This window comes from Mytilus californianus, unplaced genomic scaffold (assembly GCF_021869535.1).
Source record: "Mytilus californianus isolate M0D057914Y unplaced genomic scaffold, xbMytCali1.0.p SCAF_2, whole genome shotgun sequence".
NCBI classification, from domain to species: Eukaryota; Metazoa; Mollusca; class Bivalvia; order Mytilida; family Mytilidae; genus Mytilus; species Mytilus californianus.
Genome location: NW_026262668.1, coordinates 85,048,146 through 85,065,829, shown reverse-complemented (window position 1 = coordinate 85,065,829; position 17,684 = coordinate 85,048,146). Strand labels below are relative to the sequence as shown.

Here is a 17,684-nt window from a genome sequence, read left to right as displayed (position 1 = left end):
CACTAGGCGAATTTTTATTATTCTGTCAGAATTGTCACTGGGGCCAATTTCGATTGTACTATCAGAATTAACTGGCATGCATGTATCAATTACATTTCCTGTCTCCATCTGGGTATATTTGTATTTTGTAAATAAGGTTTATTGTGTGGTCATTCAATAAAAAATCTATAGTGTGTATCAATGTTTTTTATAACAAAATCCATACTTTACATTAGTGTACAAGTTATAAGATAATTTTAGTCAAATTTTGTACAAATTGTAATTTGTACAAGCACTTTTTGTACAAATTACAATTTGAACAAAGTCAAAAACTTGTACACAACATATATAACCCTAGTACATTAAATATTATATTTACTTCCAACTCAATAGTTACCCTGATTTGCATCTCATTCACAAGTCAAAAGCTACTATTATAAAAGACTATAATGCATAATCTCAGTTTTTATTCAAAAATATTGTTATAAAAATAAGAATACTTTTAAAAGTTTACTAAAATCAAAATAAAAATAGAATATAAAAACTTTGCAACAGTCATCAAACAATGAAGGCATAGCGTGTCTGTAAATGATACATCAACTCTAGCATCATGATATAAATTTCCGCATGCATATCGAATTCAATTTGCTAAAGCACTGTTAGTGATTTCTTTGCAGGGGCGAAGCTAAGGGGTGACTGTGTCGTATAACAGAATTTGGCTAGATTTTGGGGTTTTTCTGATGTTTAATACTCATCTGATTGTGGCATTTAGTGCGCAGTACAATACTGTGTTAAACTAACGTTACATATCGTCCCTTTGTGAAAGATGTCAAAGACGATTTGAAATGAAAATGAAACACTCGGGTTCAAAGATGATCACTGTCAAATTAAATTATTTCCGTTTTAAATGATTTCCTAAGTGTTCACCCATCAAGTCATTCTTCCTTTTTACTGTTTGATTTGTTAGGTGTAACCGTTTTATCCGCCTTTAAGGATCTAAGAACGTCTGATTTGAATATTCTCCAGAATAAAATCACATTGATTATAAATCCTGGCGGAAAGATTATGCTCAATGTTACCATATACATTCGTGGAAGTTTATGACCATCTATGTAGAAACCATTTAGTATACGACACTGCGGTAGCAGACGACACAATATAAATGAAATCAGATTCAACAAAGATGTAGTTCTGTATATTTTTGTCTCATATCCCACGGTAGAATACTGTAGCAATTTCCGAAAATGAAGAAATATGCTGTTTATTTCAGCCATCAGTGCTAAAATGCTGTATCCAAGACAAACTTTCGCTGTCCAGTTGTATGTAAAACCAATCAAAACCTATGAGAAACAAAATATTAAAGATAAAGTAAAATTCAAATATTCTTCAGTTTCAAAAAATAAAAGGAGACGTCGAGTACTATACGCCAATAAGACAGTAACCCAACAACACAAAACCAAGACATATACAGGTCAACATGAGACCTTCAACAGTATACAGGTGGGTGTCTATACAGTATAACAGAAATAATAGGTGTCCATACGATATAACTTATAAACCAACATTATATACTAAACAAATATTTGGTACCAAATCAGTTCAAATTCTCATTTAGATTTAGGGATTTTACAGTGGTGTAGTAGTCAGTCGATTTATGAGAGGTTGCTGTGTTTTGTGTATTGTAATTTTATTCGCTTAATACCCATGTTTAGTTTGTGCTGTAAATTATAGGTGTATGTATGTATGTACACACTTGCAGGGTTGGTTTACTTCGTTACTGTAATAGATCCAATAGTGATATGAATATAAGATGTGTTTTAAAAATTAAACATAAATAATTAAAGCTTGACACTGCACTGTATATAGTCTTTCTACCCTAAACCACAATTTACCTCTTAACGATATGACAGTTCTTCAAGCGAATAAGCAAACAATTATATATGTAATGTCAACTGCATAATATATTTGACAAGAAACAAATAACAAAGAGAGTGAATTTCATTGTTCTTGTGTGTGTATTAAAAAATTAATGGCCTTATGTAGTGGTCAATATCGGGAACGAAAGTCTTCAAACGGTATTCATAATTTCCTTTTTAGGTAAAAAATAAAATGCTCCGCTGGGCGCAGCTTGATACGACCGCAGAGGTCGAACCCTGAACAGTTGGAGCAAGTATGGACACAACATTCAAGCTTGATACAGCACTGAATTTGGATTGTGATTAAATATTTGACACAGCATAGGTTTCTGACACAGAATGAATGTGGTCTAAGAACTTAAATATTTTTAATTTACCTATTCAAACCATATCATTATTATTTGCTTTTATATATAAATCAGAAATAACAAATTTAAAATGGAAAATTTTAAAGAAAAAAAAGGAAAAAAAAAAATCCCCCCTAAAATTTTTTGAACCTCCTTATGATTCATCACCCCCAAACTCAATCCCAGCCTTCCCTTTGTGGTATGGTACCTTGCAGTACAATTTCAGACAGATCCATACACTCGAACACAAGTTATTGTCTGGAAACTAGAAAAATGCTTATTTTTGGCCCCTTATTCCTAAACGTTTTGGGCAATTACCCCCAAACTCAATTCCAGCTTTTCCTTTGTGATATGGAACCTTGTAGTACAATTTCATAAAGATCCATACACTTACACACAAGTTATTGTCATGAAACTAGAAAAAATGCTTGTTTTTTTGCCCCTTTTTTGGCCCCTAATTCCTAAAATTTTGAGGCAATTACCCCCAAAATCAATCCCAGCATTCCCTTTGTGATATGGAACCTTGTGGTACAATGTCAGAGAGATCCATACACTAACACACAAGTTACGTCTGGAAGTTACAAAAATGCTTATTTTTGGCCCCTTTTTGGCCCCTAATTCCTTAACTGTTGGTACCATAACCCCCAAAATCAATCCCAACCTTCCTTTTGTGGTATTGAACCTTATGGTAAAATTTCATAGATATCCATTCACTTAAACTAAAGTTAGAGTGCGAAAACCAATGTGTTTTCGGATGACGACGAATCCATACACTAACACACAAGTTATGTCTGAAAGTTACAAAAATGCTTATTTTTGGCCAATTTTTGGCCCCTAATTCCTTAACTGTTGGTACCATAACCCCCAAAATCAATCCCAACCTTCCTTTTGTGGTATTGAACCTTATGGTAAAATTTCATAGAGATCCATTCACTTAAACTAAAGTTAGAGTGCGAAAACCAATCATGTCTTCGGACGACGACGACGACGACGACGACGCCAACGTCATACCAATATACGACCGCAAAATTTTTTTGCGGTCGTATAATAAAAACAATCGCCTTCGCAGCTACGCGTCAACAATCAAGACCATACACCATTCGCTTGTTTTGGCGAAAGATCGTGGTCACTTAACACTCCGGAGAACAATGCAACACTATTTTCAAAAAACAAACTATAATTTTAAAAAGAGTATCTGTTTCGTTAAAGTATACTTACCAATACATGATGCAAAGTAACTTCCCAATTTGTTAGAAGCGTTCCATTCATCATATTATCTATAACATCATACAGAAAATACCCTGCAACAAAATTACCTAGTTTAAAATGTAACATAAACGAAATATTTGCCCATTACAGGAACTATGAACATTCACCCTTAAGTATTATAGCGATTGGTCCACTATGTCAGTTGGTGGAAAACAGTAAAATAACAAAAATACCAAACTGCAAGAAAAATTCAAAACGGAAAGTACCTGATATCAAATGGCAAAGTCAAAAGCTCAAACACATCAAACGAATGGAAAACAATTGTCATATTCCTGACTTAGTACAGGCATTTCCTTAGGTAAAAATGGTGGATTAAATCTGGTTTTATAGCTAAACCTCTCACTTGTATGACTGTCGCATAGAATTCTATTATATTGACAACAATGTGTGAGCAATACAAACAGACTTATAGGTAAAAATGTAAAAAAAAACATCACTATAAAAACAAACAACTATATATATATATATATATATATATGTGTCAACAAAGAAAAACAAAATGGCATAAAGACACTCTATAGACAAAGCACATAAGCAAAAATGGAAGACATGAATACAAAAAATTACCATAGTCGTGAAATCTTTGAATGAAAGGTGGTCACAAACAGGCATTTGGTCTAATCAATCAGTTACAGTGTGGCATCAGATGAAAAGAAATGCCAACCCTCACGATATAAAGGGTAAAAAGTACAAGAAAATTATTACATTTCCAAGAAAGAGATTATATAGAAGATCAAAGAACAATAATATATTCATTAGACATTTGAAATGTAATAAAATAAATGGCGAATATTTCCATGGGATACATGATGACCCCGCTTGCATATAACGTTAAAAAGGGACATCAACTCAAGAACGGTAAAAGTGACACCACCCAAATTCGTACTTGATCTGTGTTTTGTGGTAATAAGCATTGTGTATAAGTTTCATAACATTTGGTTGAGGCAAACTAAAGTTAGAACGGAAGCCAATTTCGGTACGTACGGACGTACAGATGGACAAGGGTAAACGCTATGGCGGGGGCATAAAAATAATAAACAATAACCTATGAAAAACAAAAGTTGTACATTTTACAAAGTTATATATAAAAAATAAGGAGATGTGGTATGAATGCTAATGAGACATTTACCCACCAGAGTTCAACATGATGCCGTAGATGTAAGCAACCAAAGGTCACTTTTGTCTATCTTGCCCTCATCAAACTAAACCTGTTTGCATTCTAAAAACAGTCTGGGACTGGAAAACATTTTTGATTGTCACCTCATTGTTTCCAGTTTTCCTCAACTCTTGAAACGTACAAAATAAACAGACCATCTAGCTTTTCCAAAAATATGAATTGCTGGTCGCATAAGTGTAAATGTAAATAGTTTTCAATTGATTATCGGTAAAAAGACGTTCTAAAATCCCAAATGTTTCTATAAATTATTAAAAGTAAGTTAGATCCCCTTTTTAGCCCACCTGGTTTAAAGGCCAAGTGAGCTTTTCTCATCACCTGGCGTCCGTCGTCCGTCGTCGTCGTCCATTAACTTTACAAAAATCTTCTCCTCTGAACCGAAACTGTTGGGCCAAATTTAAATAACTTGGCCACAACCATCACTATATGGTATGTAGTTTAAAACATGTGTCCGATGAATTGCCTGTCAACAAACCAACAAGGCCGACATGGCTAAAGATTGAACATAGGGGTAAAATGCAAGTTTTATCTTTTAGCTTGAAAACAGCTGCTGTGTGGAGGTCGTAGAAAGTTTCCCCGTGCTAGATATGAATGATCTTCTGTATTTTTTAATTTATTGTGTATTAATTCTTCAGATAACTTCTCTTATGTGTGCCACATCATTCTCTCACTTTTAGGCCAGTTTGAGTACAAATTTGAATAAGACGCACACCAACTATTTTTGGCCCTCATTCCTATCCAAGTTAAATTTTTCACTTCCAAATATTTTATGGGGGCGGGATCAATATACGGTTAATTGTACACCAGACAGTACTGGTTATCGGAACTTTGGATACACCAAACCAGGTACTTAATATCTGAGAAACAGGCAATATATGCCCTCTATTTTAGAATACATTCATACATTTTTTGTACTATTCAAAATTATCAGTCAAAATGTGTTCTATAAGGATCACCAGTCCTTCACCTTTCATTTCATACTTTATTAACTAAAATATTCTACATAAGTTTTATATTTACACCTATGCGTAGGAACTATTTTGTTTTAAATATGTACTACTTTCCAGTGTGTTCTTTTTTTACCGGGACCGATTTGGTGGTGATACATCTTTCAAAGTCTATCCAAATCATTTTGCATAGAATTCCACTCAAAACGGTGCTAGGGGCCGTCTTAAACTTGCAGTGAGGTGAGAGTTTTGTTTTTGCTCAATGTTGAAGGCCTCACTATGACTTTGCTTTTTCTGTGTTTTTTGCTGTTCGTGTAGTGATTTTGTGTCATAGATGGATACGCCCTATCCTTTATTTTTTCTGTGTATAGAGAAAATCTGACCGAGGCAGAAATGTTCAAAGTAATGAGATCTACCTATTGACCATTTACACCAAAACTGTCAGACGACTTCTTATAGGAGTTATTGCCCTTAAATGACGAATTTTACCTTCTTTTCGCCTTTTTTCCTATTATCTTAAATATCATAATAGATAGAGAGAAACTTTAAATAGCAAACATTATCCACAAGACAAGATCTTCAGATAAGTCTACCATCGTCGCAACCTTCAGACGACTCATTATTGCAGTTATTGTCTTTAATGGTGATTTTTATCATTTTTTTGTGTGTGTTTTTGTCTAATATCTGAAAAAATTTAATAGATAGATAAAAAATTAAATAAGCAAAACTGATCAGCAAGACAAGATCTACAAATAAGATAAACTTTGCAGAAATCGTTAGCTGACTCTCTATAGGAGAGATTGCCTTTAATTAACAATTTGTTTACCCTTTCTTTTTGGTCATGAATTCTATTCTAGTCCATAATTGAAAGCCAACCGATACTGTAAATGGTTGGCAGATATTGTGCAAATAGCATTTCTAAATGTCACAGTATTTAACTGTTTTGCGGAAAGTCAAAACTTTGAAAAATAGACACAAGATCTGTTTAGATAAATAAAAGCAGCTTTATTACAAGCTAATTTTATGAATTACAGTTACTACCTAATATAAACAAGCGATGAGTGCTAAATATTTTTCAGTGTGCGCAAAATACCTCAATAACAATAGATCACAATACTGCTAAACTGTCAAAATCAGCTGTTCAATCAAGGCTCTAATTTGAAACTAAATTCTGATATATATAGTACGTGTGTCCACAAACATGAAAGTAAACCAAAATGGCTTTCAAGTTGACAAGTAGGATTTTGGAAACTTCTAACATTATAAAAGGATAAATTTTGATTTAAAAAGATGCAGTAATAACATCTGAATAAGGTAATTATGTTGTAACTATGAAAGATAAAAGATAATTCCGCATAACAAACAACTGTGCAAAGTGAAAGGAAGTATGACCGGGAAATACGAATGAAATGAATGACTAAGAGAATTACTATCAATAATCGTTGCACAACAACAATGTTGGAGTGTGTTCATTGTTGATGATGCATATAGACCTAGGTGGTCGACACAGGCTCTTTTATGGAGCCTCATGTTTTACTTCGTGTATTATCAGTGTTGAGATAATAGTACATCTTACGTCAGAGAAATATACAATATTAGGTCAATGTCAGAAAAATATAAACTTTTTTGTATGAGGCTGAGAAACTGGGGAAGGGCGAGGTTATACCGAGCCCTTCTCCAGTTTTGTGCCGAATACAAAAAGAGTTTAAAATTTTTCTGACATTGACCTAATATTGTTTGTATACTGCAACTTAAATTAATTCATTGATAGCTATTTAAATTGTAACACAAATTTCAAACTTATTTTGATGAAATCGACATTGCACAAAATATAACTGTGTTACTATATTTAGGAATTAAACACAACTTGTTGCAGTATAAATAAAATTGAGAATGGAAATGGGGAATGTGTCAAAGAGACAACAACCCGACCATAGAGCAGACAACAGCTGAAGGCCACCAATGGGTCTTCAATGCAGCGAGAAACTCCCGCACCCGGAGGCGTCCCTCAGCTGGCCCCTAAAGATGTCTATTATCTTTCATTCGAAATTTGGATATGACGTGCCGTTTTTGATATGTGTCTAAATTGCATAAATGTATATTATAACGACTGTGAACAACTTATTATTTACTTGCAAGTGCATTTAATACTTTTTATCCTATTCAAATACATTATTTAGCTAGTTAGAAAAAAACTTGAAATATTCTTCAAATTATTAAAGGGGCATTAATAACGATTAATTAAGACAAAAAAAATCAAAATGGAATTATTTTGTTTCAAACATTTATAAAAGCGGAATTTTGAAATAATACTAGATTTCGCTGTTAGCAGTCAGTTTGGTTAAATGTTGTCATAATAAGCTCAAAAACGTCGCTGTTGTATTATTGGCTTGCAAGTAAATAATTCAACCTCATTTGAATCCGCATTTATGCGACCTCGGTCGATTTGAACCTTTATAGTTGACAATGGTTTACGCATGTGTGTAGCATGTTCTGCTAATAAAAAGAATGTCAACATTGAAAAGTGAAACAAGACAGCCACGTGGAAGAGAAATTTCTTTCAATGATTCGGCAGACAAAAAATCATTCTTATATGGTCAAAAATGATTTACACATTTTTTAATCTATAGCATAAAATCAAACAGACATGGGAAGACGTCTTCATACGATTGCACGTGATAGTCTGAATATTTATATTTATGCTCATATCGGATCATATGATCATCGACATTCTTCGGAGCTCATCCCGATTGTTAAACAAATGGCGTCTAGTCCAAGTAACACACACAGTGCTTATACATTATAACGGATTCATGCATTCTTAATTGTTTCTTTCGGACTTTTTGTGATTTGGTTATACGTTTTAGTAAGTTATAAATCAAATATGAGAATTTGAGTCTAATCGGTGAACATGAATTTGACAGCGAACACCCCCATCTAGTGTAATGTAGTCATTTGTGAATATTTACCATAATATTTTCATTCAGTTCATTACAAAAAGGGAGAAAAGGGGACAGCCAATAATTTCATAACTATCAATAATCGGCTTCCACCTAAATAATTATGTAGTTTGTCATATTATAATCGAATTAATTCTTTCATGTCATACCTAAATTATTCTAATTTTAACATGGTAGTCTCATAGAGCATGACATGAATGAATTAGTGCTTAACAAAAGCACATTGCAAGTATGTTTTCAGATATGCATCACCATAAAACTACAATAATAATTTATTTTTATGGTCAAGTCTGTTAAAAGGTCTTGCTTTTCATTGGGATACATGATCTGCAGAAATAAATAAAGGAAAGTATACTTGTAATAATGTCAATACATACCCATCGAAAACGGGATCATGAGGTATATAAAATTATTCAGATAGAACACTGGATCTTCCAATAGGCCAGGGTACCACAACACACTACAATAACAGGTCAGCATAGAACATTAAAATGCATTTGGTTGTGTGCAAGCGTTTAAATTTAAATACTACATAAGACGTGCATATTGAGCACTAGTATCATAAAGAAATTAACTTAAATCTAGCAAAACGACAGATTTTTTTAATCATACAATTTCTAGTGATATTACAATAGCACATATGATAGGATACTGCGATATCAAACAGAATTCAGCATCATACTATAATATCAAACAGAATTCAGCATCATGCTACACTATCAAACAGAATTCAGCATCATACTATAATATCAAACAGAATTCAGCATCATACTATAATATCAAACAGAATCTTCTTCTTCTTCCTGACACGGGAAAGACACCGGTGCCGGAGTGTGGAATATCCCGGAACTGTGGCGCTATGTACATGCAAACGGATGTCGAAAATTGTGTTATAATAAAATAAAATATTTGCCACAGTTCAATTACAATTTAAAATAACATTAGTTGTAGCTTAATGTTTAACATATTCACATTATGTACAGTGGTTTAAGTACACTAATTAATTAGCCAGACTAGAACCTCCAAATGTTAAGGTGGAGATACCACCTTTGAAGGATTCTAGGGAAGGTGACATGCAAATTGTTTCTGGGAGATCGTTCCAGACAGCAATAGTACTTGGGAAAAAAGATGATTTAAAAAACTTTATTTGTATATATATATATGTCGAAATGTATGTAGGCCTCTAGTTCGCCTTTCAGATTGTGTCAGGACGTCATTAGTGACTTCGACCAACTCCCCATTAATCTTATAAATCAAGAATTCAGTATCATACTATAATATCAAACAGAATTCAGCATCATACTACAATATGAAACATAATTCAGCATCATGCTACACTATCAAACAGAATTCAGCATCACACTACAATTTTAAATCGAAATAATGATACCAGTTTCAAGTGACATGCAGAAGTTCGGAATTGCATATATCATTCTGAGGGTCTCTAGTTAATAAGTCCTAGGTGACTCATCGTGATCACTAATTCCAGCTGTCACATGTCTCATACTAAGACCTCTTTCCTTATCCAATGTAAGAATCGGATACGCCATAAAACCACATGAAGACATATCTTGATCCTAAAGCATTCCGTGTACCCCTAGTATATGGCCTCCCCGCGTTCACTCTCGTGCAATGAGAAAAGTCTGGGTCAATATTCCAATTTATGCACAAAACTCATCCATTGAAATAATATAATACTGCACTTTTACATTCTTAAAAGTTAAAAGAACAAGAAAGTCTTTTTATCTCTAAATTTACTGTAGAAGCAGTAAGGAAAGTGGTTTACTACCATAAATACTAACATATAGTATAGATTATTTAATTATTTACATGTGTACATCGTCTACATGCATACATAATCTCCACGGCTTGAGGGCATACAGTTTTAATCCCACGGTGATTTTTTTTACTAAAATTTGCATTTAAACTATTTTCACCAAGTCAATTCAAATATGTAATAGAAATATACCTTCATGTTCTAAATGTAGAGATAAATGGGGTCGCACATTTAGACATGTGCTTAAAATTTCGGTTTTATATTGGACATTTTTATCCTTTGGACAGACATACTTCACTTTTAAACACATGCGCATTTTTGAAAACAGATTGGAATATCTTCTTTACAAAAGTATGCTCTTAATTTGTGTATCCATTCTTTGCAAATAATTAATTTTTAATAAATTTGCATGATTTTAGAAAAAAAAACTGGCATTTTTGGCTGTATATTTATCTAATTGAAAAAAAATCATCAGTGATTTCTTCATAAAAATTGAAACAAATAATCTTCATACAGTATCAAACAAATGTCATTTTAAAAAAGAGGGGTCCATGTACTCGTTTTCAAGCTAAAGATTAATATCACTCGAAAAACGCATCTTTTCCCGATATGGCGCAATTTGACGTCGCGAAAGATAACAGTAACTGTTTACGTTAGAAACGACTACCTCCCTTGTAACTGTATCGTATGCCCTTTAAAACACTATTATTCCTTTATACATACCATAAGAAATTCCATGTTCCTCCAAGTACACCATGGAGCCATGAAATGAATATATTACGCCATCTATAGAAGTTTACGTCTGATTTCACGAACTTAGGTTTGCCATATTTCGTTACTGCAGCGCTCATACAAAACCAGAAAACTGTACTAATCACAAACACGAGGTTAGCCGTCCCCACATTTACTGAATCTCTACCGTCACCAGGGTTTACTATGAAAGTAATATTATGGTAATCGTCGTCAAATGGTGCCGTATTCATTATCGAAACAGACTTATTTGAAATGCCACAATATCCAGACTAAAAAACGTCTATCTAAAATAAACAGAATTAAAACGACAATATTGTTGTTGTTCAAACAAATAGACAAATTGATAACTTGTTTAAACATCTAAATAAATTCAAAACATAAATTAATAAATGTTCACATCATTCAAAGTGTGCAAATATAGTTTTCAATGGAACTGACATAAATCCACAATGTGACATGTTATCGACTTTTCAGTTTAAAAATCTCATAACACACTATACAAATACAAAATATTAGTTGTAAATAATTATACGTTTAAATTATACATTTAAATTCAGAATTAACTGTTTTCATTGAAGAAGTTCACAGATATACAAAGAGCAGTGTGCCTACAAAGAAACTATTTATCAGTTACAACTAAATAGACTCCTTGCTTTGGAAACACACAAACAACATGCACTGTTGTCAACTAAATTGGTGAGAGATATACGTCCCACTTCAATCGCGACGAACAATTGGCCATCATGGTTGATATGGTTAAAGGGAAATGTGAGATAAAAGTCAATGATAGAACTAACCAACATCACAAGTTAACCAAACAGAAATCTATGAAAGTCATCATACGGCTCTCAACAGCGAATAACCTCTAATAAAATCGCCCGAGTCTAGACAATTTCCCTCAATAGAATATGTTGAGGAGGTGGATATGTCAGTGAAGCATCCAAGGACATCTAGCCACTACATAACCTTAACAAAAAGACAGATGTCTTAATATGATGTGTCAATGAAGCATCAAAGGACATCTAGTCACTACATAACCTTAACAAAAAGACAGATGTCTTAATATGATGTGTCAGTGAAGCATCAAAGGACATCTAGTCACTACATAACCTTAACAAAAAGACAAATGTCTTAATATAATGTCAAACGTCTTAATCGCCCCGAATCTAAATAAAATGCTTCGCTGAGCGCAGCCTGATACGACCGCAGAGGTTGAACCCTGAACAGTTGGGGCAAGTTTGGACACAATATGCAAGCTGTCTGAATTTGGATTGTGATCAAATTTTTGACATAATATAGGTTTCTGACCAAAATAAATGTGGTCAAAGATCTTAAAAATTTGAAATGGTCTGATATCCAAAATTTAACAACATGGTTAGATTCAGCATATAAAAAACACAAAAAATTTAATTTTAGTTGAAATCAAACAAAGTTTAATTTTGGACCCTTCAAACCTTAACATGGACTAATTTGAAAACAGGGCCCAAAATAAAAAACCTAAATGCACAATAAGATTCAGAAAATCATACAGCTGCAATAATTCAGTTTTTTTTTTAATTTTGGACCCTTTTGACCTCAATGTAGACCAATTTAAAAATGGGGCCCAATATCCAAAAAAATTATACAAGGTTAGAACCCCGAAAAAATAAAGACTTAATCAATCCCTTTGAAATTGGTTAAAACATTTGTATTTGTTTTTAATTGAAGATTTCTTGCTATTGCCCAATACTGTGCAATTGAAGATTTCTTGCTATTGCGCAATACTGTGCAATTGAAGATTTTTTGCTATTGCGTAATACTGTGCAATTGAAGACTTCTTCCTATTGCGCATATTGTGCAATCGAAGATTTCTTGCTTTTGCCCAATACTGTGCTATTATACAATACTGTGCTATTGCGCAATACTGTGCAATTGAAGATTTCAAAGTTTTGAAGAACAAATGAACCCTAAAAAAAAAAAATGGAAAAAAATCCCCCACATTTTTTGAACCCCCCCACTCCTTTTGGAGCAATTACCCCCAAACTCAATCCCAGCCTTCCCTTTGTGGTATGGAACCTTGTGGTACAATTTTAGAGAGATCCATACACTTAAACACAAGTTATTGTCTGGAAACTAGATAAATGCTTGTTTTTGGTCCCTTTTTGGTCCCTAATTCCTGAACGTTTGGGGCAATTACTCCCAAACTCAATCACAGCCTTCCCTTTGTAATTTGGAACCTTGTCTGTACAATTTCAGAGAGATCCGTACACTAACACATAAATTATTGTCCGGAAACTACAAAAATGCTTGTTTTGGCCCCTTTTGGCCCCTTTTTCCTAAACTGTTGGTACCATAACCCCCAAAATCAATCCTAGCCTTCCTTTTGTAGTATTGAACCTTCTGGTAAAATTTCATAGAGATCCATTCACTTAAACTAAAGTTATTGTCCGGAAACCAAATGTGTCTTCGAATATTGTTTGTGGTGGTATAAAAAGTTGGGAATTAATTTTAACAGAATATCAAGTTTTACCATCAACCCCTTCAGGTACTTATTTGACCTATTCTTTTTACTGAAACTTCAAATTCAATTTAATAAGATTTCAATCTCTGTCTGTTTAAATGTTGAGGTATTATAAAAAAAATTAAAAGGAAGTTTTCGACAAATGCAGTTGTGAAATAACGAAAAATGCCCTTATTCTAGGCGTTTTCGTAAAAAAAATATTTTGATTTTTTTCAAATTTAAGATAGTTTTTGGACCCACGAATATAGAAAACATGAAATAACTTAATAAATAATTTACCACAATTAAAAAAAAACACATTTTATGTTTCCAATTTATGCTAGTTTTCTCTCAGGTTGTATGGAGGAAGCAACACGTATTCACGGGTGGGTGTCTGAGTTGTAATCTAATCATTTTAGTTGTGTAGCGTTAATTCGTGAGTAAGTCTATTTGTCATAGTCGCAACTTACATGCATATTTTAAGCATGAATTTAGTTAAGAATTTATTCATGCAGTTAAACCATTTCTGTTTCTCGATTCAAGCTTACATTTCATTGTGAAGTTTTCCTAATTAAAAGCTTTTGATAAAGCACTGTCAGTGTCTATTGGCATTTGTTATGATTATAGTCTTTTCTCGTGATATATTATTGTCATATGTACATACACCCTATAATTCTTTATACTTTATTGCCACAACGAACATATTATACTTATGGTTTATCAAAGACATTCAAAGAATAAGCTTTATCCAAATTACCTAAGACCTTCAACGAATAAGATTTATCCCAACTATCGAAGGCCTTCAACGAATAATATTTATATATCAATTTTGGAGACCTTCAACAAATGAGATTTGACCTTCAACGGATAAGATTTATCCCAACTGTAGAATACCATCAACGAATAAGATTTATCTTAATCATAGAAGACATTCAAAGATAAAACTCTATCCCAATGATCGAAGACCTTCAACAAATAAGATTTATCCCAATCATCAAAGACCGTCAACGAATAAGATTCATCCCAATTCTGAAGACCTTTTAACAAATAAGATTTATCCCAATTTTGAAGACCTTCCGTGAATAAGATTGTAAAGATAAAACTGTATCACGATTATCAATGACCGTTAAAGAACAAGAATGCACATGTTGATATGTCGTGCCTGCTTTACTGTTCATCATTAGTTTTATGTTGAAAGTCTTAAAGGTAAATGTTTTACATAAAATATCACATAAACTTAACATTTCCAAAGATCAAATTAAATGAGATCATTGCCAGATGGACCCAGCCCAAGACGGACATGTAGACCCTAAAATTATTCTATACGCTGTATATAGTTAACATATTGTTTATAGTACCCGAAAAACTGACCACACCACGAAAACTTGACAAAGCACCATGAAAAGGAAATCAGTTCAAGGTCAGTTAACACATGCCAGATACATGTACATTGTACATGGTCACCTGACAATCATCCCATACACCAAATACATGCAGTTGACTCAATGCTCATAGTATCTAAGAAACGGATCTAATCACGGAACTTTAACTTTTAAACAGGTTTTTGAAATAAAGTCGAAGTCGGGTGAATCCTGTCTGACAGACATGTAGACATTGCAAGGATCCCATATACTAAATATTATTACCCTATTTTTCATAATAAGTGCGAAATTCACATGCCAAAGAAAACTATAGTTTTTTAGCAGTCGCCGAACCATGAAATGAGATCATGAGGACACTGGACATATGACAGGCCGACACTCCGTAAAAATGCATCTATATACAAGATATGGAGCATCCAGATCTTCAACCTTTTGAAATATAAAGCTTTAAACAAATAGTTTACGCCACCTTCACCGGATTAGCAAATATACCTATTACTCGTATTCTGTGACGTAGTAGGCGAGGCAATAAGCACAAAAAAATGTGAAGTAAAGGACATTAACAGCAGAACAGAAACGCATACTGGATTCTTATTCTAAATAGAAATGCATAACCTTTATATGTAATTAAACCAGTTCAAATTCTTTATTACTAGTACCAAGTATCAATATAAAAAGTAATCAGACAGAGAATGTTCATGTTATAACGTTTTCTCTGACTTTAAATGCAGTTAAAACGTATTTTCAAAATTTATAGCAGAAACTTTTAAGTGTTTTGTTTGTGTCAGCGTAGATACATGTTGATCTAAAACCTTACTCTTTGTTGAATGGGTATGGCGGAAAGCAATAGATGTAGTTTTGAGGCTTGGCTGGATTACTTTTATGTGTTCGGCATCGCAATAGCTTGTGTCTATTACCATGACATCGTTCAGCACAGTCTTTCTTGAATAAACTGCTCAAATCGCGGTTATATTCTGTTTATAATGACATTATGAATATTAAAGCTTTACGATTTAAGTCACAAATTAAATGAACGTTTTCAGGTAAGGGAGTAATACGTGACCGTAGATATATTTTTCTGAGAAATGTCCACATAAATAACTTGTCGAATGTATTAAACGGACCGTGGAGTTGACCCTAGGCAAAGTGACGGGTGTCGCATGGAAAGCAGGATATATACTGTTCACGACTTATCTATCGGTTTTGTCCATAATGATTATTCTATCGTGTTGCTTTGATTTGTTGAACTCTTTTTCCCTTTTAACATAAATGAAACATTAGCGTCTACCTGTTTATTATACAGAATGTTTCCACAAAAATAAACACATTTTCCGGTGTGTAATATACATTTAATGTATTTTATTCTGTTTTAAATGTTTCCATGAACGCCGAAGTTGTTTTGTCTACCATATCAAGGAAGGAAAACGCAGATTATGAAAATAATGACACGTATAAGTTTATTTATATCTGATATCTCGATCCTTTTGAACAGTTGTTTCGTTAACGTACTGAATTCTCCTAAAAGAATTCAAAATATAACTTAGTCTTTAACCACATCCAAGTATTACTACATCCGACCGAAAAGTTGTAAATATGTTGTTATAGTAATGGACATGTAATGTGTCATATCAAGTGTGTGTAGGTGTATTTCAATCAACAGATTAAAAAAGGTGTATGTTAAAGGGAACATGACTTCATTACTTATAAAATTCTTTTCAACATACATTAGTGTGAATGTGTATGAAGGTAAATACCCGTACATAAATCTAACTTTTGAATAGAAGAATGAACACAATTATGTAATCAATACGACAAGCTAAGGTCCACTAATTCTAATTAATCAACCTTTTCTGTCGACTTACATTAAGATTTTGTTTGTTAAACTGTCTTAAGACGAAGTTAAGTACTGCAATGTTACTGTTATATAGGATCATAGAGACAGAAGTACCTATAGCGTGTGTATTCACATAATCTGTATGTAATAATCAACCATGAAATACAATCAGGTACATTATAGTTGTGATAAAATATCAACCTTACTAATTACTGATAAATGTAATAGACTCACCTTGTATGTTAATCAGTACACGTATGATACCTGTGATCAATACACGCTTTCTTTCAATATAAACATCCAGATTTTGATGACAACAGTTTTCGTAGGCGTGACTCACCGTGAGATATGAGATAAGAAGTTTCGCCCTTCTAAAATTCACCTAGCTTTGTATATCATTAGCAACGTACATGGATCAGTGCACCCCTACAGTTAGATACCCATCGATTTTCTAAAACTGTTATTTTATTCGTGTGTGGAAAGTGTTTCCTACAGTTGTCAAGCACACAAGTCTACGCATGCATCAACATACACTGTGTCAGATGTATAATTACAACCGCTATATATATAGCTGTTAAGTTTGAACCCAGAAGAAATATTTATAAGTTAATAATCAAGTTTATCTTACAATAGGCGGAAACAAAAAAATGTACGACGTAAGGTCTCAATAGCGTATTTCTCTGCCACGAATTGTAACTCCCTCATTAGCTTGTTCGGATTAAAATTAGAAGTGTGTTAACATTTACGTTGACCTGCTTTTAATTTTGATTGATAGAATGTGATTGCAAAACCTCCAGTGGCAAATATCACATGCATATTCAGCGTGATAATAACTATGTTAATTAGACAGGTTGCCTATCCTTTACC

The 17,684-nt window shown here is 33.2% G+C and overlaps 1 long non-coding RNA gene across 1 annotated transcript; it reads right to left on the bottom strand.

Moving 5' to 3' along the window:
* Nucleotides 1-1,253: 1,253 nt before the first annotated feature.
* LOC127730337 (uncharacterized) lies at nucleotides 1,254-17,361 on the bottom strand. Its single transcript, XR_007995048.1, has 5 exons — nucleotides 17,052-17,361; nucleotides 11,093-11,406; nucleotides 8,970-9,052; nucleotides 3,461-3,543; nucleotides 1,254-1,319 (listed from the first exon to the last, which is right to left on the bottom strand). It is a non-coding gene; the product is annotated as an uncharacterized LOC127730337 (long non-coding RNA).
* Nucleotides 17,362-17,684: the final 323 nt, after the last annotated feature.